Consider the following 25,061-nt stretch of genomic DNA (forward strand, 5'->3'; position numbering starts at 1 on the left):
TAAGGTGTCCATATGTGCGTGGATTTATCTCTGGGCTTTCTATTTTATTCCATTGATCAATATTTCTGTCTTTGTGCCAGTACCATACTGTCTTGATAACTGTGGCTTTGTAGTAGAGCCTGAAGTCAGGTAGGTTGATTCCTCCAGTTCCATTCTTCTTTCTCAAGGTCGCTTTGGCTATTCGAGGTTTTTTGTATTTCCATACAAATTGTGAAATTATTTGTTCTAGCTCTGTGAAGAATACTGTTGGTAGCTTGATAGGGATTGCGTTGAATCTATAAATTGCTTTGGGTAGTATACTCATTTTCACTATATTGATTCTTCCAATCCATGAACATGGTATATTTCTCCATCTATTAGTGTCCTCTTTGATTTCTTTCACCAGTGTTTTATAGTTTTCTATATATAGGTCTTTAGTTTCTTTAGGTAGATATATTCCTAAGTATTTTATTCTTTCCGTTGCAATGGTGAATGGAATTGTTTCCTTAATTTCTCTTTCTGTTTTCTCATTATTAGTGTATAGGAATGCAAGGGATTTCTGTGTGTTGATTTTATATCCTGCAACTTTACTGTAGTCATTGATTATTTCTAGTAATTTTCTGGTGGACTCTTTAGGGTTTTCTATGTAGAGGATCATGTCATCTGCAAATAGTGAGAGTTTTACTTCTTCTTTTCCAATTTGGATTCCTTTTATTTCTTTTTCTGCTCTGATTGCTGTGGCCAAAACTTCCAAAACTATGTTGAATAGTAATGGTGAAAGTGGGCACCCTTGTCTTGTTCCTGACTTTAGAGGAAATGCTTTCAATTTTTCACCATTGAGGATAATGTTTGCAGTGGGTTTGTCATATATAGCTTTTATTATGTTGAGGTATGTTCCTTCTATTCCTGCTTTCTGGAGAGTTTTATCATAAATGGGTGTTGAATTTTGTCAAAGGCTTTCTCTGCATCTATTGAGATAATCATATGGTTTTTATTTTTCAATTTGTTAATGTGGTGTATTACATTGATTGATTTGCGGATATTGAAGAATCCTTGCATCCCTGGGATAAAGCCCACTTGATCGTGATGTATGATCTTTTTAATGTGTTGTTGGATTCTGATTGCTAGAATTTTGTTAAGGATTTTTGCATCTATGTTCATCAGTGATATTGGCCTGTAGTTTTCTTTTTTTTGTGGGATCTTTGTCAGGTTTTGGTATTAGGGTGATGGTGGCCTCATAGAATGAGTTTGGAAGTTTACCTTCCTCTGCAATTTTCTGGAAGAGTTTGAGCAGGATAGGTGTTAGCTCTTCTCTAAATTTTTGGTAGAATTCAGCTGTGAAGCCGTCTGGACCGGGGCTTTTGTTTTGCTGGAAGATTTTGATTACAGTTTCAATTTCCATGCTTGTGATGGGTCTGTTAAGATTTTCTATTTCTTCCTGGTCCAGTTTTGTAAAGTTGTACTTTTCTAAGAATTTGTCCATTTCTTCCACGTTGTCCATTTTATTGGCATATAATTGTTGATAGTAGTCTCTTATGATCCTTTGTATTTCTGTGTTGTCTGTTGTGATCTCTCCATTTTCGTTTCTAATTTTGTTGATTTGATTTTTCTCCCTTTGTTTCTTGATGAGTCTGGCTAATGGTTTGTCAATTTTATTTATCCTTTCAAAGAACCAGCTTTTGGTTTTGTTGATTTTTGCTATGGTCTCTTTTGTTTCTTTTGCATTTATTTCTGCTCTAATTTTTAAGATTTCTTTCCTTCTACTAACCCTGGGGTTCTTCATTTCTTCCTTTTCTAGTTGCTTTAGGTGTAGAGTTAGGTTATTTATTTGACTTTTTTCTTGTTTCTTGAGGTGTGCCTGTATTGCTATGAACTTTCCCCTTAGGACTGCTTTTACCGTGTCCCACAGGTTTTGGGTTGTTGTGTTTTCATTTTCATTCGTTTCTATGCAAATTTTGATTTCGTTTTTTGATTTCTTCTGTGATTTGTTGGTTATTCAGCAGCGTGTTGTTCAGCCTCCATAATGTTGGAATTTTTAATAGTTTTTCTCCTGTAATTGAGATCTAATCTTACTGCATTGTGGTCAGAAAAAATGCTTGGAATGATTCTATTTTTTTTGAATTTACCAAGGCTAGCTTTATGGCCCAGGATGTGATCTATCCTGGAGAAGGTTCCATGTGCGCTTGAGAAAAAGGTGAAATTCATTGTTTTGGGGTGAAATGACCTATAGATATCAATTAGGTCTAACTGGTCTATTGTATCGTTTAAAGTTTGTGTTTCCTTGTTAATTTTCTGTTTAGTTGATCTATCCATAGGTGTGAGTGGGGTATTAAAGTCTCCCCACTATTATTGTGTTATTGTTAATTTCTCCTTTCATACTTGTTAGCATTTGTCTCACGTACTGTGGTGCTCCCGTGTTGGGTGCATATATATTTATAATTGTTATATCTTCTTCTTGGATTGATCCTTTGATCATTATGTAGTGACCTTCTTTGTCTCTTTTCACAGCCTTTGTTTTAAAGTCTATTTTATCTGATATGAGTATTGCTACTCCTGCTTTCTTTTGGTCCCTATTTGCATGGAAAATCTTTTTCCAGCCCTTCACTTTCAGTCTGTATGTGTCCCCTGTTTTGAGGTGGGTCTCTTGTAGACAACATATGTAGGGGTCTTGTTTTTGTATCCATTCAGCCAGTCTTTGTCTTTTGGTTGGGGCATTCAACCCATTTACATTTAAGGTAATTACTGATAAGTATGTTCCCGTTGCCATTTACTTTATTGTTTTGGGTTCGAGTTTATACACCGTTTTGTGTTTCCTGTCTAGAGAATATCCTTTAGTATTTGTTGGAGAGCTGGTTTGGTGGTGCAGAATTCTCTCAGCTTTTGCTTGTCTGAAAAGCTTTTGATTTCTCCTTCATACTTGAATGAGATCCTTGCTGGGTACAATAATCTGGGCTGTAGGTTATTTTCTTTCATCATTTTAAGTATGTCTTGCCATTCCCTCCTGGCTTGAAGAGTTTCTATTGAAAGATCAGCTGTTATCCTTATGGCCATTAAAAAGAATACATTTGAATCAGTTCTAATGAGGTGGATGAAACTGGAGCCTATTATACAGAGTGAAGTAAGCCAGAAGGAAAAACATAAATACAGTATACTAACGCATATATATGGAATTTAGAAAGATGGTAACAATAACCCGGTGTACGAGACAGCAAAAGAGACACTGATGTATAGAACAGTCTTATGGACTCTGTGGGAGAGGGAGAGGGTGGGAAGATTTGGGAGAATGGCAATGAAACATGTAAAATATCATGTAGGAAACGAGTTGCCAGTCCAGGTTCGATGCACGATGCTGGATGCTTGGGGCTGGTGCACTGGGACGGCCCAGAGGGATGGTATGGGGAGGGAGGAGGGAGGAGGGTTCGGGATGGGGAACACATGTATACCTGTGGTGGATTCATTTTGATATTTGGCAAAACTAATACAATTATGTAAAGTTTAAAAATAAAATAAAATTGGAAGAATAAAAAAAAAATAAATAAAAAAAAAAAAAAAAAAAGAAATGTGATGTTAGAAAAGACTCTTGAGAATCCCTTTGACATCAAGGAGATCAAACTGGTCAATCCTAAAGGAATTCAACTGTGAATATTCATTGGAAGAACTGATGTTGAAACTCCAATACTTTGGCCACCTGATGCGAAGAGCTGACTCACTGGAAAAGACCTTGATGCTGGGAAAGATGGAAGGCAATGGAGAAGGGAGTAGCAGAGAATGAGATGGTTAGATAGAATCACCAACTCAATGGATATGAATCTGAGCAAACTCCAGGAGATAGTGAAGCACAGAGAAGCCTGTTGTGTGGTAGACACTTACTACATAGCAACTGAACAGAATAAACCCCATTCTTTATATTTTTTTTAGTTCAAAGTTTCCCTGCTTAAGACCATTAAGTGAGAATCCTATTTTCGCTGATTTTCAAAGCATCCAATGACTAATCTGATGAAATATAGGTAATTTGGGTACCATGTTGATCAGAGCTAATGGCTTCATGCATAATTTTTCCCAGGTTACATATTTATTAACATCACTTGCTATGGCTAATACTTAAACACATGGTAACTGCAAAGGCCAGAACATCAGACTTTATGCACAGAAAGTGGAAACTAATTTTGAAACCATTCTTTTAGCTATTCTAGTAATCTATTTTCTCAGAAGCCCTAAGTTTATGATTTTATCTATTTTTTATTCTATCTAAAATTTGATTATCATAGTTGCTCATTTTCTTGCTTATGATTCGCATGTATTTTACACATCTTAAAGATGGTTTTGGTGCATTTTCAGAATAAACTATTATAAAATACATTTTAGAAATTTAATGGATGATTGAGATTGCTACCGATCTGAAGCTTTATTTTCACTTTTAGTGAAAAATAATGTTGTACAGAACATTTTTTCTTTCTTGAGCAATTAGAATACAATGAGAGAAGTTAGTTCTTAGCATCCAACCACTTATTCAAGCTAATTCAAGCCAGTGCCTACCACTCTGCCAGAATTCTAGGACACTTGTATCTTTGCCCCTAGTACCCCTAGTACCTCAGAGAATGGGCTGGAAAATCACTGGGTATATTACAGGGATAGGTTTATTATCAAGTTACCATGTGGAGAAGGCAATGGCACCCCACTCCAGTACTATTGCCTGGAAAATCCCATGGATGGAGGAGCCTGGTAGGCTGCAGTCCATGGGGTCGCTAGGAGTTGTACACGACTGAGCAACTTCACTTTCACTTTTCACTTTCATGCACTGGAGAAGGAAATGGCAGCCCACTCCAGTATTTTTGCCTGGAGAATCCCAGGGACGGGGGAGCCTGGTGGGCTGTTGTCTATAGAATCACACAGAGTCGGACACAACTGAAGCGACTTAGCACCAGAAGCAGCAGCAGCAAGTTACTAAGAAGCATTTAATCAGGGGCCCCAAGCATTTTTGAGAGCACTTAGCAGAAATGGTGTATTTTTTTTTTTTTTGGACTTTGAAAGATCCTAACTTAGATTGCTTAAGAGACATCTTTTCTGTAACTGCACCTTCTTACTCATTTCATGGGTGTTAGTTTTCCACAGCTGCAGAAATGGTGTATTGTTGACTATGTGTGCATGTGTGCTAAGTCGCTTCAGTTGTGTCTGACTCTTTGGGACCCCATGGACTATAGCCTGCCAGGCTCTTCTGTCCATGGAATTTTCCAGACAAGAATACTAGAGTGATTGCTATGCCCTTCTCCAGGGGATTTTCCTGATCCAGGGATCGAACCCTTAGCTCTTATGTCCCTTGCATTGGCAGGTGGGTTTTTTTTTTTTTTTTTTTACCACTAGTGCCACCTGTTGGAAGGGAAGTTATGACCAACCTGGACAGCATATTAAAAAGCAGAGACATTACTTTGTCAACAAAGGTCCATCTAGTCAAGGCTATGGTTTCTCCAGCGGTCATGTATGGATGTGAGAGTTGGACTATAAAGAAAGCTGAGCTGAAGAATTGATGGTTTTGAACTGTGGTGTTGGAGAAGACTCTTGAGAGTCCCTTGGACTGCAAGGAGATCCAACCAGTCCATCCTAAAGGAGATCAGTCCTGGGTGTTCATTGGAAGGACTGATGTTGAAGTTGAAACTCCAATACTTTGGCCACCTGATGCGAAGAGCTGACTCATTGGAAAAGACCCTGATGTTGGGAGGGATTGGGGGCAGGAGGAGAAGGGGATGACAGAGGGTGAGATGGTTGGATGGCATCACTGACTCAATGGACATGGGTTTGGGTGGACTCTGGGAGTTGGTGATGGACAGGGAGGCTTGGCGTGCTGTGGTTCATGGGGTCGCAAAGAGTTGGACATGACTGAGCGACTGAACTGAACTAGCACCATCTGTTTTTGACTATACTACAGAAAAAATCATTTTGTCCCTGGGCCTTGGCTAAGCTGAAGTTGAACTGTTTTATGAAGACCTGCAAGACCTTCTAGAACTAACACACAAAAAATATGTCCTTTTCATTATAGGGGACTGGAATATGAAAGTAGGAAGTCAAGAAATACCTGGAGTAACAGGCAAATTTGGCCTTGGAGTACAGAATGAAGCAAGGCAAAGGCTAATAGAGTTTTGCTAAGAGAATGCACTGGTCATAGCAAACACCCTCTTCCAACAACACAAGAGAAGACTCTACACATGGACATCACCAGATGGTCAGTACTGAAGTCAGATTTATTATGTTCTTTGCAGACAAAAATGGAGAAACTCTATACAGTCAGCAAAAACAAGACCAGGAGCTGACTGTGGCTCAGATCATGAACTCCTTATTGCCAAATTTAGACTTAAATTGAAGAAAGTAGGGAAAAACACTAGACCATTCAGGTATGATCTAAATCAAATCCCATACAATTATACAGTGGAAGTGACAAATAGATTTAAGGGATTAGATCTGTTAGACAGAATGCCTGAAGAGCTATGAATGGAGGTTCATGACTTTGTACAGGAGGCAGTGATCAAGACCATCCCCATGAAAAAGAAATGCAAAAAGGCAAAATGGTGGTCTGAGGAGGCCTTACAAATAGCTGTGAAAAGAAGAGAAGTGAAAGGCAAAGGAGAAAATGAAAGATATACCCATTTGAATGCAGAGTTCCAAAGAGTAGCAAGGAGGGATAAGAAAGGCTTCCTCAGTCATCAGTGCAAAGAAATAGAGGAAAACAGTAGAATGGAAAAGACTAGATATCTCTTCAAGAAAATTAGAGATACCAAGAGAACATTTCATGCAAAGATGGGATCAATAAAGGATAGAAATGGTATGGACCTAACAGAAGCAGAAGATATTAAGAAGAGGTAGCAAGAATACACAGAAGAACTATACAAAAAAGATCTTCATGACCCAGATAACCATGATGGTGTGATCACCCACCTAGAGCCAGACATTCTGGAATGAAAAATCAAGTGGGCTTTAGGAAGCATCACTACGAACAAAGCTAGTTGAGGTGATGGAATTCCAGTTGAGCTATTTCAAATCCTAAAAGATGATGCTGTGAAAGTGCTGCACTCAGTATGCCAGCAAATTTGGGTAACTCAGCAGTGGCCACAGGACTGGAAAAGGTCCGTTTTCATTCCAATTCCAAAGAAAGGCAATGCCAAAGAATGCTCAAACTACCGCACAATTGCACTCATCTCACACGCTAGTAAAGTAATGCTCAAAATTCTCCAAGCCAGGCTTCAACAGTACATGAACTGTGAACTTCCAGATGTTCAAGTTGGGTTTAGAAAAGGCAGAGAAACCAGAGATCAAATTGCCACCGTATGTTGGGTCATTGAAAAAGCAAGAGAGTTCCAGAAAACATCTATTTCTGTTTTATTGACTATGCCAAACCTTTGACTGTGTGGATCACAACAAACTGTGGAAAATTCTTCAATAGATAGGAATACCAGATCACCTTGCCTTCCCACTGAGAATCTGTATGCAGGTCAAGAAGCAACAGTTAGAACTGGACATGGAACAACAGACTGGTTCCAAATAGGAAAGGGAGTACATCAAGACTGTATAGTGTCACCCTGCTTATTTAACTTATATGCAGAATACATCATGAGAAACGCTGGGCTGGATGAAGCACAAGCTGGAATCAAGATTGCCAGGAGAAATATCAATAACCTCAGATATGCAAATAATACCACCCTTAGGGCAGAAAGCGAAGAGGAACTAAAGAGCTTCTTGATGAAAGTGAAAGAGGGGAGTGAAAAAGCTGGCTTAAAACTCAACATTCAGAAAACCAAGATCACACCATCTGGTCTCATCACTTCCATGGCAAATAAATGGGGAAACAGTGGAAAATGTGAGAGATTTTATCTTTTTGGGCTCCCAAATCACTGCAGATGGCGACTGCAGCCATGAAATGTATAGATGCTTGCTCCTTGGAAGAAAAGTTATACCAACCTAGATAGCATATTAAAAAGCAGAGACATTATTTTGTCAACAAAAGTCTGTCTAGTCAAAGCTTTGGTTTTTCCAGTAGTCATGTATGGATGTGAGAGTTGGACCATCAAGAAAGCTGAGCACCAAAGAATTGATACTTTTGGACTGTGGTGTTGGAGAAGACTTTTGAGAGTCCCTTGGAGTGCAGCGAGATCCAACCAGTCCATCCTAAAGGAAATCAGTTCTAAATATTCATTGGAAGGACTGATGCTGAAGCTGAAACTCCAGTATTTTGGCCACCTGATGTGAAGAGCTGACTCATTTTAAAAGACCCTGATGCTGGGAAAGATTAAAGGCAGGAGGAGAAGGGGACAACAGAAAATGGGATGGTTGGATGGCATCACTGACTCAATGGACATGAGTTTGAGTAAACTCCAGGAGTTGTGATGGACAGGGAGGCCTGGTGTGCTGCAGTCTGTGGGGTTGCAAAGAGTCAGACACGGCTGAGCGGCTGAACTGACCGACTGACTGAGACTGCATGAACTCTGAGGTCTTAATTACTTCGGTACTGGCTCCAACAGAGTTGGAAATCTCCAAGTCATATGAAGCTCTTCTAAAATTACTTCACAGGATTGACTTAGGGTCGCTACATGATTACAAGAACCAACTCAAGTATGTGCAGATTTGTTGCAATAGAAGCATTGGATCTGAAGAACTGTTCTCCAAGGTCTCTACAGACTGTAATGCACTTAGATTTGACTACACACAGAGCAGGCTTATTCATGGAGCTGAATGGCATGTTTCATTTAAATAATGGAAGTTAAGTGAAATATCTTCTTAATGGGCCTGATGTGCCATACCTCTCTCTCTTATAATTAATACATCTGAGTCTTGATTCTCTTCCCTTTCCCTTTTCTTCCTCCCTCCCTTCCTTCTTTTTTCTCTCCCTTCTTTGTTCACCTCCTCATTGATTCCTTGCTCTTTTAACATGAGCTGAAGAGTTTCAGAGGCTGTTCTTCCAGAAACAATACTGTTGCATTTGTTTTCTTATCTGGTTCCAGAGCTTATTTCTCCCCATGTACTTTCTAACTAGAGAGAAAATAACACAAGGACCTAAGCCTTTCAAACGGAGACAGCCCCTGACTTAACAATGGCTTGATTTTGGGTTTTTTGACTTTACCATGCTGTGAAACAGATATGTGTTCAGTAGAAACCATTCTTTGAATTTTGAGTTTTGATCTTTTCCTAGACTAGCGATATGCAGTATGCTATACTCTTCTGGTGCTGGACAGCGGCAGTGACCCTCAGTTCCCAGGCATCCACAGAATCAGGAGGGTAAACAACGATCCACATACAACCATTCTGTTCCCACACAGCCAATCTGTTTTTCACTTTCAGTACAATTTTCACAAAGTTACATGAGATATTCAATAATTTTTATTTTTTTGAAATAAAATAGGCTTCATGTTATAGGATTTTTCCCAACTGTAGGCTGATCCAAGTGTTCTGAGCATGTTTAAAGTAGGGTAGGGTAAGCTATGATGTTTGGTAGGTTAGGGAATTAAATGCTTTTTCAACTTACCATGTTTTAAACTTGCATTGGATTCATCAAGATGTAGCCCCATTGTATGTTGAGGAAGATCTGAATATCAGTTTATAAACAAAACAAAACTAGAGGAGTTTGCATTTTGGTGTTTTCGATGGCACATATAAAGAAAAATATTTAAAATCTGTTTCAGTTTTTTGTTTTTTTTAAGGTGGACTCTGCTTTAAAAATAGAGCAGTGATAATGCAGTTGCTCAATACTTGTTCTTATGAACTTAATATAATGATAACTAATAGCACTGTTTGACTGTTGGTTAGATATCCACAGTCTGCTGAGAATCAGAATGTTATGGTTGAAAAACTAGCCTAGTAGCATTAATCAGAATTCCTTCATTTCTAGAAAATTAGGAGATTGCTTCTTTCCTGCTTAGGAAAAAAAGGAAGAAGTCTTAACCTTCATTTATTTTTGACCAGACCACTTGTGGGATGGAGTGGGAGGTACAGTGTATACTATTGAACTACTTTCTAAAGTCAGTTATAGAAAGCATCTTTTGAAGACAGAAAAGGACTAGTAAATGTCCCTCCTGGGCCAAAGCTTTGTCACTCTAGAGAAGGAAAGGACTCTGATGTATAAGCAAGGGAGGAGAGTGAAATCAAACACTGCCATCGTAAGGCTGTGAATGGCTTAATCCTAGCAAAGGACTTTATACCCTCTCCTCAATGAAAGCAGCTCTAGGCAGGCTATTATGCTTACTCGTTTTTGGTCTTTCAATATGAGCAATACAGAATTTAAAAATTATGATGTAATGGTAGTTAATTTGTGTCAAAATTTAAGACAAACCCCCAATTTGTTCTAGGCAGAGAAGAGGCTGATGTCAAGTATTTAAGAGCTATTTCAGCAAATGGCAAGAGATAGATTATGGAGAATCACTACTTGTTTCTTGGGCCAGGTGGTAATTAGAGACTTAAGAAGTGAGTTGAATGTGTTCCATTCTCTAACACCTTCACATGCATGCCTCTTTTGAAAAATTCTCTATTGCCTGTTCATTTGCTTTCCTTTCTTTGCTCCCAAGTAACAGCAATTAAGGGCTTTTTCTTGCCTTCAGTGTGCCAACGTGTCCCAGTGACGTTATTTCTCTTTTCTTCAGACAATTAGTAGCTTCCAAAATCCACAGCAGTCTCCAAATTGCTAACTAAAGAAGCAAAATATAACTATATTCAAAGTGTTTAGAAACTCTCATAAGATTGTAGTAATATGAGGAATAATAGGCAAAATATTTTGTCATATCTGAGGATACTCAAAAGTTGCGATCAAAGTTTTTAGCCGTATTCTATGTAGGGGATCAAAAAATTTAATATCACCTTCCAAATTAAATATAAGAATTTAATAATCTCTTCAAAAGACAATGTATTTTTTCAGGTAAGATTATTCAGAAAACATCATAGAATCATTAAATGACCTTGGCTGAGTTCTTTGGACTATGAGGCCTTAGTTTTCTTATCCATAAAATGAAGAGTTTAGCCTGAATCAGTTTTTAGTGAGGTGGGTCATGTAAGAGTGACAGTGAGGAATTATTTTTCCAAATGATATTATTTCTTTAGATCAGAATCCCAATGTGCCCTGCTCCCCCTCCCCTGAATAAGGTGACTGTATTTTTTATTTGATTTTATGTTTGTAGAGGATCCTCAGGTTAACAGTCTTTTAAAATAGCTCTCAGAATTAAATCAGCTGCCTGTGAACTTTGAGTCCTGGCCTAACTGAGTCCTCTGGTCTCAAACATAGATGCAACTGCTCACCATGGAAACAGACTGTATGAGTGGTCTGTTTGATAAGGAAAACAAATCTTGGTTCAAACTTCTGCTCCCCATCCCCAACTCATCATCCTTAAGCTTTTGTCATAAACTACTTTGGAAATGAACAACAACAACAAAAACCAACAGAGATGTGAACTCTGGCTTAAAGAAGAACAAATTCTCCCGAAATTACCCATGGCATGTCAGTAAAAAGCAGGATTAATCACAGAAAATAATTGTAGTCTTTGGACATGTCAGAACCTCATAATATATTTAGAGCTGTTCATTCCTCATGTCACTCTCTTAAGAAAAAAAAATCTGCCGGGCTTTTAGTTAAGTGGTGGTGATATTCTGGATAACATATGAGAAGACTTGTCAAATATCCATGACTTGAAACTAGAAACAGCATGACTTCTTGTCATTTTAGGGAGCGTTAGGAGCTAAGTCTGGAAGCTTTGGCATCAACTTATTTTTAGCAGCGTGTGATGTCTGTTTTTTTCTGGTTATTATCTCTGGGCTTAATTTTACAATTACAGGATACACACATTATTCAGCAGATCTGAACATTTTTCACTTAATATATTCTGTATATATGAACACCTTTTTAACGAGTTAATGGGCTCAGTTTTTGTTGATTGTTTTGCATTTCAAATGGCACTTGAGTCAGATAACCAAAGACAGCAAGTGGAAAAAATGATTATTGTAAGAAAAAAATGGGGAAACAGCATGTTTCTTTAAATGCTTTCATATCGCTTACTCAGAGAAATCCATTTGGCTATTGGAAGTTGCTATGGGAAGCACACATTTCTGTGGTGTTACATTTTATTTTCTTGTTTTCTTATTTGAAGTTATTGTTTTAAAAAATCTATATCTACATACTCTGTGTGTGTATATATATATATAACACATATATATACATGTATATACACATGTAGCTATATGTGTATGTATGTGAAATATATATATATATATATATATATATATATATATATATATACACACACATATATATACATACACACATATTTAAAAAAATGCCTGTGCACCTCTTTTCAGGCAGGGCCAACAGAGTAAAATTTAGCTTTAATTATAATGCTCATCCTCCTGGAACTGGTCTATTACAACCATTGTGTGAATAGCCTTGTGGAAGGAAGTTTCCTATAACTGTGCTGGCTCCTTGGCACCACAGTATTTTTTGTGTTCATGCTGTGGGACTGCCTTAAAGTTCAGATCTCCTTACCAAGAAGCTTGGTATTTCAGAGACTAAATTCCCATGTGTCTGAGCAATACAAAATTGACCTGCTTTATCCCTAATTCTGCTGGATAGCATATTATTTTTCACTAATGTCATAGTATATATTAATTAAGAAGTGTTATTAAAGAGCTGCTTGGGAAAGAAATGAACCTTTGGGTGACCATGTAAATTTCTTTATAAATCTGATGGATCAAAACCAGTGAAGCTAGTGGTTAATTTTTACCATTAGCTGTATTTATATCTGTCACTATCAAAATTCATGGATTGAATATAGCTTAGAGATTCTCATGCATGGTCCTATTTGAGGAAGTTGAAATTGGATATGACTCTAAAAGGCAGAAATTAGTTACAGAGGCTGTGTAAAACATAAAAAGAAGAGGGTCAATTGTTAAGTTGTCAATATTAGTTAGCAATACTATTGCTCATTCTTAAACACTGAGAGTAATTCTGAATCAGGTTCATGTTTCTAGTTCTCAGCCTCATCTCCATGCGCAACCCCACCCTCAACCTAAATATTATTTGACCAAAACCAGAAATATTTTATTTGCTACATTAGGGATTTTAGAAGGAATTCTGTTAATCCAGGGAAAAGAAAATCAGGCCATTTCTGAGAAACTAAAAATATAGCTATGCAAGATTGTTTTCAGAATGGAATTCATTGGCATTTGTTTTTATGCATGAAACTCTCTAGAATATAGCATTGAATCAAAGTATGATTCTGATTACAGTGAGTTTTGTAGTCCATTTAAGAATATTGACTATAGATTCTCATATAGTTTATATGTAAGCAGATCTAATTTAAATCCCTGTAGCATTGTAGTAATATTAAAAATAATAGTAAAATTATATGAAAAGAATATATATGTATAACTGGATCACTTTACAACAGAAATTAACACTTTATAAACAAATTATACTCCAATAAAATTTTTTTAGGTGTAAAAAAATAATGGTGCACAATATTTAGTTTGTAATATGTGCCTGGCAGAGTGCAAAATTATTTTACATATATTTTCTCTTTTAATTCTCACCACTACCTTTCCAAGTGGGTAGTATTAGCCTTATTTAATATCTAAGAAGGTGGAGAAAATTTCTTATCAGTTTTACACAAGTGAAAATCCCTTTTAGGAAGAGAAACCTGTTAGTCTGCAATCTTAATAAGGGATCTGGGGAAACCAGGGACTTCTCACCTACCTGATGCCTTCCTCTCCCTCTCTCCTTTCAAGGGCCCTCTTCTTGTCACTGATGCCAGAATGGGAGCTGCATGGCAAGAGTAGTGTGAGGAGGTTTGACGTTTTTGGATTTATCTGAGATTGGAGAAGTGTGGAATAGAGATGGGAGGGGGAGAAAAAAGGAGCCAAAGAACAGGATGGTGGGAAGCTTTTGATACAGTTTATTTTTATTATTATTTTGTATACATGTGTGTGCACATGTACCTGCCTTTATAAACTTGGGCTCTCGGCCCAGGTAGACACAGTACTGAAAGAAGCCCAAGAAGTAGAGAAAGTGACAGGCTACAAGCTTGCCAGGAACCAGTAGCAAAAGAGAGAGGATTACTTTGGACTTGCACCAGCTAAAGCATTTAGGGCTCAGTTCTATTTCATTATGAATCTTGATTGGCAGAGAAACTTCTAGGGACATCTCTCACATCACAGATTAGCAAATTGAGCATAAGTACTTGCCTGAAGTCATTCACTTTGTCAGGGGCAAGGCTGGAATGTAAACTAGGGACTCTCTCAGTTCAGAGTGCTTGATTCTCTTCTTTCTGGAACTCTAGAATAATGATTTCTAGTACGAGATGTAGTAGAGTCCCAGCAAATAAATGTTATGATTGTACCTGCATTTACTAGCAGTTCTAGTAATCTTCAATTTCTAAACTAGTCAGATGTGCTTAAAATTTAACAAAAAATAATGTATTTTAGAGTGAAAAGTATGCTTATGAATATTAAATATTTAATTTTATCAGATATCAAAATGCCATTGTAATTTTTACTTTTATGACATTTTATTTCATCCCCCAGCATCAAGAAATTATGAAACATCTAATGCTTCGCTTACGATCTGCACGTACTGTGTTTTGCTATTCTTTCATTTTTGGAGAGTCACAGAGAAGTAAGTTGGCAAGTTTTACAAGCTGCTTTGTAATCTGTTGGATTGTATGAGACACCTGTAGTCGGCTGAATGATGGCACCGCGTGAGACACCCACTGCCTTACCCTTGGAACTTGTGAGTGCTGCCTTATGTGGCTGAGAAGGGTCTTGGCATTTATGATTAAAGAGTTTGCGACTACTGTGATTGTTGTGTATTATCTAGGTGGGCCCTAAATGCATTCACATATATCCTCCTAAGTGGGAGGCAGAGGGACATTTGATACATACAGAAAAGGAGAAGGCAATGTGACCTCGGGGCCAGTGACTGGAGTGATGCTGCCACAGTCACGGAATATCAACAGCCACCAGAAATGGCAAGAAACGCATCCTCTCTGAGAGCCTCTGGCAGGATTGGGGTCCTGCTGATACCTTGTCCAGTGAAATTGTTGTTGGACTTTTGACTTCCAGAACTTCTGTCAGTTCAGTTCTGTCACTCAGTCATGTCTGAATCTTTGTGATCCCATGGACCGAAGCACACCAGGCTTCCTTGTCCATCATCAACTCTTGGAGCTTGTTCAAACTCATGTTGATCGAGTTGGTGATGCCATCCAGCCATTTCATCCCCGGACATCCCCTTCTCCTGCCTTCTATCTTTCCCAGCATCAGGGTCTTTTCTAATGAGTCAGTTCTTTGCATCAGGTAGCCGAAGTATTGGAGCTTTAGCTTCAGCATCAGTCCTTCCAGTGAATATTCAGGACTGATTTCCTTTAGGATGGACTGGTTGGATCTCCTTGCTGTCCAAGGGACTCTCAAAAGTCTTTTCCAACACCACAGTTCAAAAGCATCAATTCTTTAGCGCTCAGCTTTCTTTATAGTCCAACTCTCACATCCATACATGACTACTGGAAACACCATAGCTTTGACTAGACGGACCTTTGTTGTCAAAGTAATGTCTCTGCTTTCTGTCTAAGTGGGTCATAGCTTTCCTTCCAAGCAGCAAGCATCTTTTAATTTCATGTCTGTAGTCACCATCTGCAGTGGTTTCGGAGCCTGAGAAAGTCTGTCACTGTTTCCATTGTTTCCACACCTGTTTGCCTTGAAGTGATGGGACCGGATGCCATGATCTTGGTTTTCTGAATGTTGAGTTTTAAGCCAGCTTTTTCACTTTCCTCTTTCACTTTCATCAAGAGGCTCTTAGTTCTTCTTCGCTTTCTGCCATAGAGTGGTGTCATTTGCATATCTGGGGTTATTGATATTTCTCCCGGCAGTCTTGATTCCAGCTTGTGCTTCATCCAGCCCAGCATTTTGCATGATGTACTCTGCATATAAGTTAAATAAGCAGGGTGACAATATACAGCCTTGATGTACTCCTTTCCCAGATTGGAACCAATCTGTTCTTCCATATCTGGTTCTAACTCTTGCTTCCTGATCTGCATACAGATTTCTAAGGAGGCAGGTCAGGTGGTCTGGTATTCCTATCTCTCAAAGAATTTCTACAGTTTGTTGTGATTACACAGTCAAAGGCTTTGGAGTAGTCAATAAAGCAGAAGTAGATGTTTTTCTGAAATTCTTTTGGTTTTTCTGTGATCCAGCGAATGTTGGCAATTTGATCTCTGATGCCTCTGCTTTTTCTAAATCCAGCTTGAACATTTGGAAGCTCTCGGTTCATGGACTGTTGAAGCCTTGCTTGGAGAATTTTGAGCATTACTTTACTAGCGTATGAGATGAGTGCAATTATGTGGTAGTTCGAACAGTCTTTGGCATTGCCTTTCTTTGGGATTGGAATGAAAACTGACCTTTTCCAGTCCTCTGGCCACTGCTGAGTTTTCCAAAATTGCTGGCTTATTGAGTGCAGCACTTTCACAGCATCATCTTTTAGGATTTGAAATAACTCAACTGGAATTCCATCACCTCCACTAGCTTTGTTCGTAGTAATGCTTCTTAAGGCCCACTTGACTTTGCACTCCAGGATGCCTGGCTCTAGGTCAGTGATCACAGCATCATGGTTATCTGGGTCATAAAGATCTTTTTTGTATAGTTCTTCTGTGTATTCTTGCCACCTCTTCATAATGTCTTCTGCTTCTGTTAGGTCCATACCGTTTCTGTCCTTTATTGTGACCATCTTTGCATGAAATGTTCCCTTGGTATCTTTAATTTTCTTGAAAAGATCTCTAGTCTTTCCCATTCTATTGTTTTCCTTTATTTCTTTGCCTTGATCACTGGGAAGGCTATCTTATCTCTCTCCTTGCTATTCTTTGGAACTCTGCATTCAAATGGGTATATCTTTCCTTTTCTCCTTTGCCTTTTGCTTCTGTAGAGAAGAAATTCTGTTGTTTAGAGGCACCAAGTTTGTAATAATTTTTTTAGGATAACCTTAGGAAACTAATAGAGCACCACAGAGAAATCCAGGTTCTCCACTAACCTCAGTCCATGAATAAATTAAGGGCAGGATGCAGGCCTTTCCCCCACAGCCAGGGAGGAGCCTCTGATGAAAAACCAGTAGTGGCAAGGTAACATCCTGCTTAGGGATTTTTGGCATCAGGGGAATGACCTCTGTTTCTTCAAAGACAGAATTGGTCTAAAGAAATGATTAATTGGTATAAATTTGTTGTATTTTTAAAGATTGGAATACCAGTGTATAAGTTGTTTTACAAGTTTTTTTCTTTGAGCACACTCAAATCAGAAAAAACTTATATATTTTCTTCCCCAGGACTTAGAATAAGTTATGTCACTCTGGCTAGATCTAGATTTCATTCCATCTTCTTATTATTGTTTTAATTCAAGTGAACAAAATTAGCAAGGTGTATCAATACTTTGTATCATGTAGGAGAAATTGTTAATAATTATGTTTAGATAATTGATTATTCAAGATTTTCCTACTATTTAGCCGTGCAAATAACTACACTGCACTGTAGGCAGGTTCTTTACCATCTGAGTCACCAAGTGACTATTATAATTAGTCACCTAATTATAATAACTTAGGCTTTTTTATATTACTGCTTGGTATGCAATACTTAGAAAAAGTAACATTAATTTTTTTTCTTTCCAATACCAAAGATTTTAATCTATATGCCAATGTCATTGAATATATATCCTGTTCTTCTTTCTTTAAATTTTCTCTTGTAAGAGTAATATCAGATTTAAAACAAAGCAGTTCTGATGATAACAGCATTTAATTTGGAGGTCACTCATATTTTGAATGGGAAATCAAATTGTAAGTTTTTTTTAATTAAATGACTACAATGGAATTTGATTTCCTGTCCCTTCACAAAAATAAAATTCTCAATGAGTAGCAGTTGTCTTTAGAATAAACCAGCCACTATGAAAACAAGGTTCTTCAGCTGGTGAGATGTTGTGTGCCCTGATAAGCAAGCCATATTAGTCTTAAAGCATTTTAAAATTGAACCAAGGGCCCTGCTGAAGCATAGCTTCTATTGTTTGGTAATGAGTATTTTGCAGAGTCCTTTCAAAAGTAAACTGTATTGTTCCCTTGCTAGTTGCAGTGCATCTGAGTGAGGTGATTATGGTTTGTTAAAAAGCACTTTCAGGACTGTGGAAAAATTATCTATTTGAAAAAAGTCTTTTCCCTCTACATCTGGTGATAAATTTAAAAACCTTGAACATTTCCTGAATGTTCTAGCAAAGGCTTTAAAGTTATCTGAAAATCCTGCCTTTGATCCCAGGTGCACAGAGTCTAAAACACCCTTCAGAGCCCACAGGCAGAGCTCTGCTTCCTGAGCTGCTGCTTCAGTTGGGCAGGAAATTTTGCATAGTAAATACTTTAAAACTTTAGTATTCAGAAAGGAATATTAAGTCCAGGGCAGGACTAACAGCTCTGAATAAATAGAGCAAATTTTCAACACACCAGGGTACTTGTGGTCTAGATATCAAGACAGCCTGATTCATCATATAAAATGTTCAACTGCTGGCGTTTGTATTTTCTAGTGGCGTGTCTACTTTAGGGTTCTCAGAATAGCATAGAGCTGGGGATGGGCATGGTGTGGAACTGGAGCTTATCTTTTACATCTTTGTGTTTTCATAGATCCTTTCTTTTTAGTTACTTGTGTCATTTCATTATTACCAAGCCGAAATAACCACCAAGTTATGGTCAAGTTCTAATATATTGTTTTTAAAATACTTGCTGCATAGATTTTATTTTTGGAATCAAGCATCTCTAAGTTTACTTTCTTTAAAAAATTTAAGAAAGTTTTATATTGAAGCATAGTTGATTGATAATATTGTGTTAGTTTCAGGTGTACAGCAGAGTGATTTAGTTATACATATAATGTATCTATTCTTTTTCAAATTCTTTCCCCTTTAGGTTATTAAAGAGTATTAGGTAAAGGCTAGCAGAAACCAAAAAAAAAAAAAAAAAAAAAGAGTATTAGGCAGACTTCCCTATGCTATACAGTAGATCATGTTTGTTATCCATTTTAAATATAGCAGTGTGTGCATGTCGATCCCAAACTCTCAATCTGTCCCTCTCCCCTACTCTTCCCCCTGGTTGATAACCATAAGTTAGTTCTCTAAGTCTGTGACTCTGTTTTTGTTTTAAAAATAAGCTCATTTATATTATTCTTTTTAGATGACCCTTATAGGTTATATCACATGATATTTATAAATATCTGTGTAAGTAGTGTTTGGAATACAGGAGGCACATATTGGATAGGGCCTACAACACCGTATCAGTTCATTTACTCCTGATTTTCCTTGACAAGTCCTTGGTTCTTAATGAACTGATACTTAATGAACTGATACTAGTCCTTCATTGTTTTAGGATGATGAAGAATCCCCATTTCCCCACTTGTTGTGAGCATTCTTTAGGAGATATGGAAGGGATTAGAAGTATCTTCCTTTGGCCTAAAGAAGTGACTTAATTTGACCCAATGAAACTCTATCCAAAATAGTCAACTAGAGCATAGTAATCCCCCCGGGGACCCATCCCTTCTTATAATCCTTCCTACCCATTTCCCTTGGGGCTCAGCTGGTGAAGAATCCGCCTGCAGTGGAGGAGACCTGGATTCGATCCCTGGGTTGGGAAAATCCCCTCGAGAAGGGAAAGGCTACCCACTTCAGTATCCTGGCCTAGACAGTTCCATGGACTGTGTAGTCCATGGGCTCGAAAAGAGTTGGACTTGACTGAGCAACTTTCACACACACCCACTCTAGCAATTCTTTCTTATTCCCTGAGGTTCTTCTCCCTATCCAAAAAATACATGTTTGAAGATTAAGTTCATTGAAGTCTTATGTGCTGCCCCAACTTGTTATAGCAATATCTCTTGTTACTGGGATGAGGTCAATGATATCACATAGAATTTTGTTGTCCTATCTTCATCATGCAAGGGAATTAGAATTCTGTTCATCCCCTAACTGTTTCTATGCTTTGAGCAGAAGTGACAACTGACCATGTTGTTTTTGTTCTTTCTGGACCAGCTCATCTCAGATCAGAGTAATAGCTTTCATCTTGCCCTCCAAGACCCCTCATCTCAACACCAGAGGGCTGCTTTTACTTTCCTTGAAGTGAAACTCAGTCAAACCTCCTTCCAGAGGGTTTGGCAGGTCAGTATTAGTCGCTCAGTCATGTCTGACTCTTTGTGACCCCATGGAGTGTAGCCCTCCAGGCTCCTCTGTTCATGGGATTCTCCAGGCAAGAATCCTGGAGTGGGTTGCCATTCCTTTCTCCAGGAAATCTTCCTGACCCAGGGATTGAACCTGGGTCTCTTGCATTGCAGGCAGATTCTTTACTGTTTTAGCCACCAAGGAAGCTGTATAATACAAAAAATTACAGCCCAAAGGTCAAGAAATACAGAATTAGTAATTATTGTGAAGAATCCAACAGTTAATGATGTAAAATTCTAGACAGCATGTACTTTCATATAAGTGTAGGATTATCATATAGAAAACTTGTTCTATTAAAAGTATCCTATAGAAAGGGAAAACTATAAAGAAACAGACTGTGTTAGGGATCTAGTTAAGTGCCCTCCTTTTACAGATTAGAGACTGAGACTCAATAAGTAACTGTTCCAAGACACAACTCAATGGTAGAACCAGGATTGATTCCCGAACTTGACCTCTATTCTGGGCTCTAGTTTACCCTATCTGTGTTCTCTTACTTTATGACTTTATCATATTATTTATTTGCTACATTTTTACTTTAAATGTAAACTTAACATTTACTTTAAATGTAAACTTGGCAGGTCATGAGTATTCAATTGTATGTACACTTTTTGTGATTCTAGTTCTTCCTGCTCCCAAGTCTGTGGAGTTATCCCATGGCAGCAAACATTATACCAAGCTGAGGAGATAAAACTTTTCCCTTAAAATGTTCCATTATATCAGCAGCATGCTCTGAAGCACTGGATTTAGTTGTTAGGCCTATTTGGTCCTACCGGGGTTCTTCAGTTCTACTCTTTGGAACCCATAGGTTTTGAACCACTTTAGATTTATAGTAATCTTGTGGAGATACTTCCAAAACTCTGCCCACTGCTGCTTTCTCACCCGAATGTAAGCTCCATGAAGTCAGGAAGTTTTATTCCCCTAATCTTTTGTAAACTGGTATATTCCATGTTCCTAGACCTGTTGTTGAGTGAATAAATCTCTGCAGTGGCATATTTGCATTTTGGACAAGTAATAATAATAATTCTTTCTAAAGCCTGGAGAAGAAATTCCCGGAGGAATCAGAAGATGGAGTTATGCTACTTGTTAACACTTATCACACAGCTGACTACATTAAGATGCTTTTGAGCAATCTATATGATTCTTGTGGTCACCCTGTTTATGAAGATGGCATGTTTATAAGTTGTTTATTGACAAGAATGGCAGAATCCTTTTGAATTACCATGTCAAGATGTTAAGTATGTAAGATAGCTTGCTCTAATTAAGTAAAAATTGAAAGCAAACTAAAAAGTTTGTGAGAAGTGAATATCCCTTTTATTTTACCTATTAATTTGGTGCAGAGTATGGCTGGGCATGATATATTTTAACAGAAGACATTACACAAAATTTCTATGACATGTAGCAGATAATCTCATTAGAAGGAGAGAAAAGCCCAGGTTGACATGGTTCACCCGGTAGTCTTCTGTTACTGGGTACATTTATACCAAAAAACAAAACAAAACTCCAGTCCTCTAAATCTATCTACATGTCACACTGTGTTTTGATTTTAATGACTTTTAGACCCTCTAGTGGGAAGTAAATATGTAAAATATGTAACTATGTAAAATATCATGTAGGAAACGAGTTGCCAGTCCAGGTTTGATGCACGATGCTGGATGCTTGGGGCTGGTGCACTAGGACGGCCCAGAGGGATGGTATGGGGAGGGAGGAGGGAGGAGGGTTCGGGATTTTTTTTTTTTTTTAATAGAATTAAAGATTAAAGAATTAAAAAAAAAAAAAACAAGTAAATAAATAAAATAATAAAAGCAATTTTATTGAAAAACATTGGAAATAACATTTTCTGATTGTGAATAATACATGTTGTATTTTACAAAATTTGGAAATAAAAAGGCTAAAGGAGATAAAATCATCTTAAATACCAGTTTTCAGAGGAAATCATTAACATATTGACATATTTCCTTACCTCAGTCAGGGATAGTAGACTTCTGAGTTACTTTTACTCATTTCTTATTTCTGATTTCTGTGGTGGGGACCTCCTTTTAGATCACCGAATCAGAAACCTCTGCGGTCATGTTTGACCTCTGCTTTCACTCATTGCTTTTATCATTTAGCCCTATTGGTCCTACCTCCTTGAGTGCCCCGGGCTCCATTCTCTCTGGTCCAACCCCACTCCCATTGTCCCAGTTTCCCTTCATGTTTTATTTGGGATCCTGTAGCAGCTTCTTGCAGAAGGCAATGACACCCCACTCCAGTACTCTTGCCTGGAAAATCCCATGGACGGAGGAGCCTGGAAGGCTGCAGTCCATGGGATCGCTAAGGGTCTGACACGACTGAGCGACTTCACTTTCACTTTTCACTTTCATGCGTTGGAGGAGGAAATGGCAACCCACTCCAGTGTTCTTGCCTGGAGAATCCCAGGGACGGGGGAGCCTGGTGGGCTGCCGTCTGTGGGGTCGCACAGAGTTGGACACGACTGAAGAGACTTAGCAGCAGCAGCAGCAGCTTTTTACCCAGTCTTCCTGGTCCTGTCATTCCCTCCTCTGAAATATGAACCATTCGAGACTGCCACATTATTTTTTTCTAAATGTTAACCCGATTATGTCCTACTCTTGTTTAAACCCTTTCGGAGGTTCCCACTGCCCTCCTTTTCATGATCTGCCCTCATAACTCCCAGTATCACTCCTTGCCCTTTCTCTCCTCATCTTCTCCTCAGCCATCACCCCAGGCAATTGACCAGCAGTTTCTAGACCGTCCATTTCTTCCAGAATGCTCACAGTTCTGTTCCTTGTACCTCTGATGCTTCTCCTAACCTCCTTGAAATCTCAAACCTCCTGAAGTCTAAAAAAATGAAAGATATTGCAGTAGTCTGTTTATTATAAATAAGTATTTTGAATGGCATTTTCCTGTTTCTCCTTCAGGGCTTAGCTTGTCCTCACCAACTCTGGGAACCCTTCCTGTTCACAAAGACTAAGTTTCACTACTTTTGTGTTTCCACAATTTGTGACTAGCACTTAGGCGTTGTAAGATTTAGGTCACTAAGTGATCCCAAATATGTTTGTCAGGTGAGAATTTTTGAGAAGCAGATTTTAGATGGATTTTATTTGAACAGTTAATAGTATATGTAGATTGTCTATCCTATGCCAGGCACTTTCTGGTTCCTGTGAATTAGACCTCATTTTTACTTTCATGGAGTTTGTAATCTGACAGTAGAAGATATACACTCAAGAGAAAGCATTGACTAAGCAAGATAATTAAACATGGAGATAAGTAATTTCAAGTAATAAGCCAGTGTGATGTGATGACTTTGAATACAGTAGTATGTTTTCAGATAGACTGAGCTGGTGAAGGCTGTGCTGTTTCACATTTGTCAGTGTATTATGTAAGCACATGCCAGTCATAGATTAGGTTAACACCAATTGGTGGTGAGAGCTATGCATAATTATGGGGCTCAAGGTATTAAGGCTTATTTGAATGAGCAGAGGGCCTTTAATTAAGATTTGAAGGAAACTTGGTAGTATTCAAATAATTGAGTGACTACATAATATAACAGAGGGATGCTGGATCACTCACAGAAGACTTAATGAAATAAACCAATAAACAGAACTTACAAAGGTATATCTCAGTGTAGAGAACATCTTTTAAATGCTTATCATTTACTCATTAATAGAATGGATTTGAGCTTTTCACAGAGGTTGTGTTCAGGTAGAGGTGATCCGTCAGAGGTCAGTGGGGAATTAATTTCCTCTAAAGGAAAGAAGAGCAGCCCAGATGGATTTAGAGACACCTATTGTATTAAGTTTAAGGCAGTTAACTTAGAAGGAATAGCAGTAGGTGCTTAAAGAGAAAATGATCCTAGTGAGAGAAGGAATATCTCTCATAAGAAGTGAGTAGAACAACAGATGATATTCTCTAGAGAAGAGGCATGTAGATGATACGTAGGAATGTTGATTGACCAACCAAAGGGTCTTCATGCTGGATGATTGGAGAAAAAGAAACAGGAAGGAAAAAAAGGTGAAATAATCTAAACTGGAATAGTATGTTTATCTTTTATTTTAGGCATAAATAATATGACAAGTCTTCATTTTTAATCTTCAGAAATGATTGAAGCATAAATGGATTTAGGCTTGACCAGTCAGGAAAACAGCTGTTTTTCTTCGGAGCTGCTACTATTGCCTTTTATGTTGTGGTTGGCATATTGGCAGGCACAGATATTAAATTTTGTGCCACCCAGGGCTAAATATAATTAATTTAGTTTTCTCAGGCTTAAAAGAAAGGGACCTTGGCTTGTTTAAGAGATTAAGTAAGCTTTATTAGAATAACAGTGGGTGGCAAAACAGTTCTTAGTTTACCTGTCATATATTTATACATTATTCTTAGACTTTTCTTGTGCTTATTTTTTACTTCTAGCAAGAACAATTTAGTTTCCGTATTTTAAGTTATGAATGCTTTCTAGAGAAACAGTTAAAGCTTTCCGGTTCAGGAGGTTGTTGTTGTTCAGTCGCTCAGTTGTGTCCGACTCTTTGTGACCTGGACTGCAGCGTGCCAGACTTCCCTGTCCTTCACAGTCTCCCGGAGTTTGCTCAAACTCATGTCCGTTGAATCGGTGATGCCATCCAAACATCAGGAGGAAAAGTAGTCAAAGTGGAAACCCCCCTCATGTTTTAGATTTTCTCAAGAAAAATAATGGTTATCTCCTAATCTTCTCATAATACCCTTGAGGCATTAGACAAACATTGCCACTTAAAAAAGAGAAAAATAGAAATGGAAATGTGTGTGATAGGAGTGTAAATAATAAAGGAAAAATATTAAACCACAGAAGTAGATTTATGATTTTCCTCGACATTTTGTCTTTAGCT

At 38.0% G+C, this 25,061-nt stretch overlaps 1 protein-coding gene across 8 annotated transcripts in view; it reads left to right on the plus strand.

Moving 5' to 3' along the window:
- The first annotated feature begins 14,513 nt into the window (after positions 1-14,513).
- HDAC9 (histone deacetylase 9) overlaps positions 14,514-25,061 on the plus strand; it is a 988,950-nt gene continuing 978,402 nt past the window's right edge. For 4 of the 8 annotated variants that reach the window (XM_059885810.1, XM_059885813.1, XM_059885811.1 and 1 more), the window contains exon 1: positions 14,514-14,611. The gene's annotated coding sequence lies outside the window, so the exon portion shown is untranslated. The remainder of the gene's footprint in view (positions 14,612-25,061) is intronic. The other 4 variants (XR_009494194.1, XM_059885815.1, XM_059885816.1 and 1 more) reach the window with 3 other exon arrangements.

This window comes from Bos taurus, chromosome 4 (assembly GCF_002263795.3).
Source record: "Bos taurus isolate L1 Dominette 01449 registration number 42190680 breed Hereford chromosome 4, ARS-UCD2.0, whole genome shotgun sequence".
NCBI lineage: Eukaryota > Metazoa > Chordata > Mammalia > Artiodactyla > Bovidae > Bos > Bos taurus.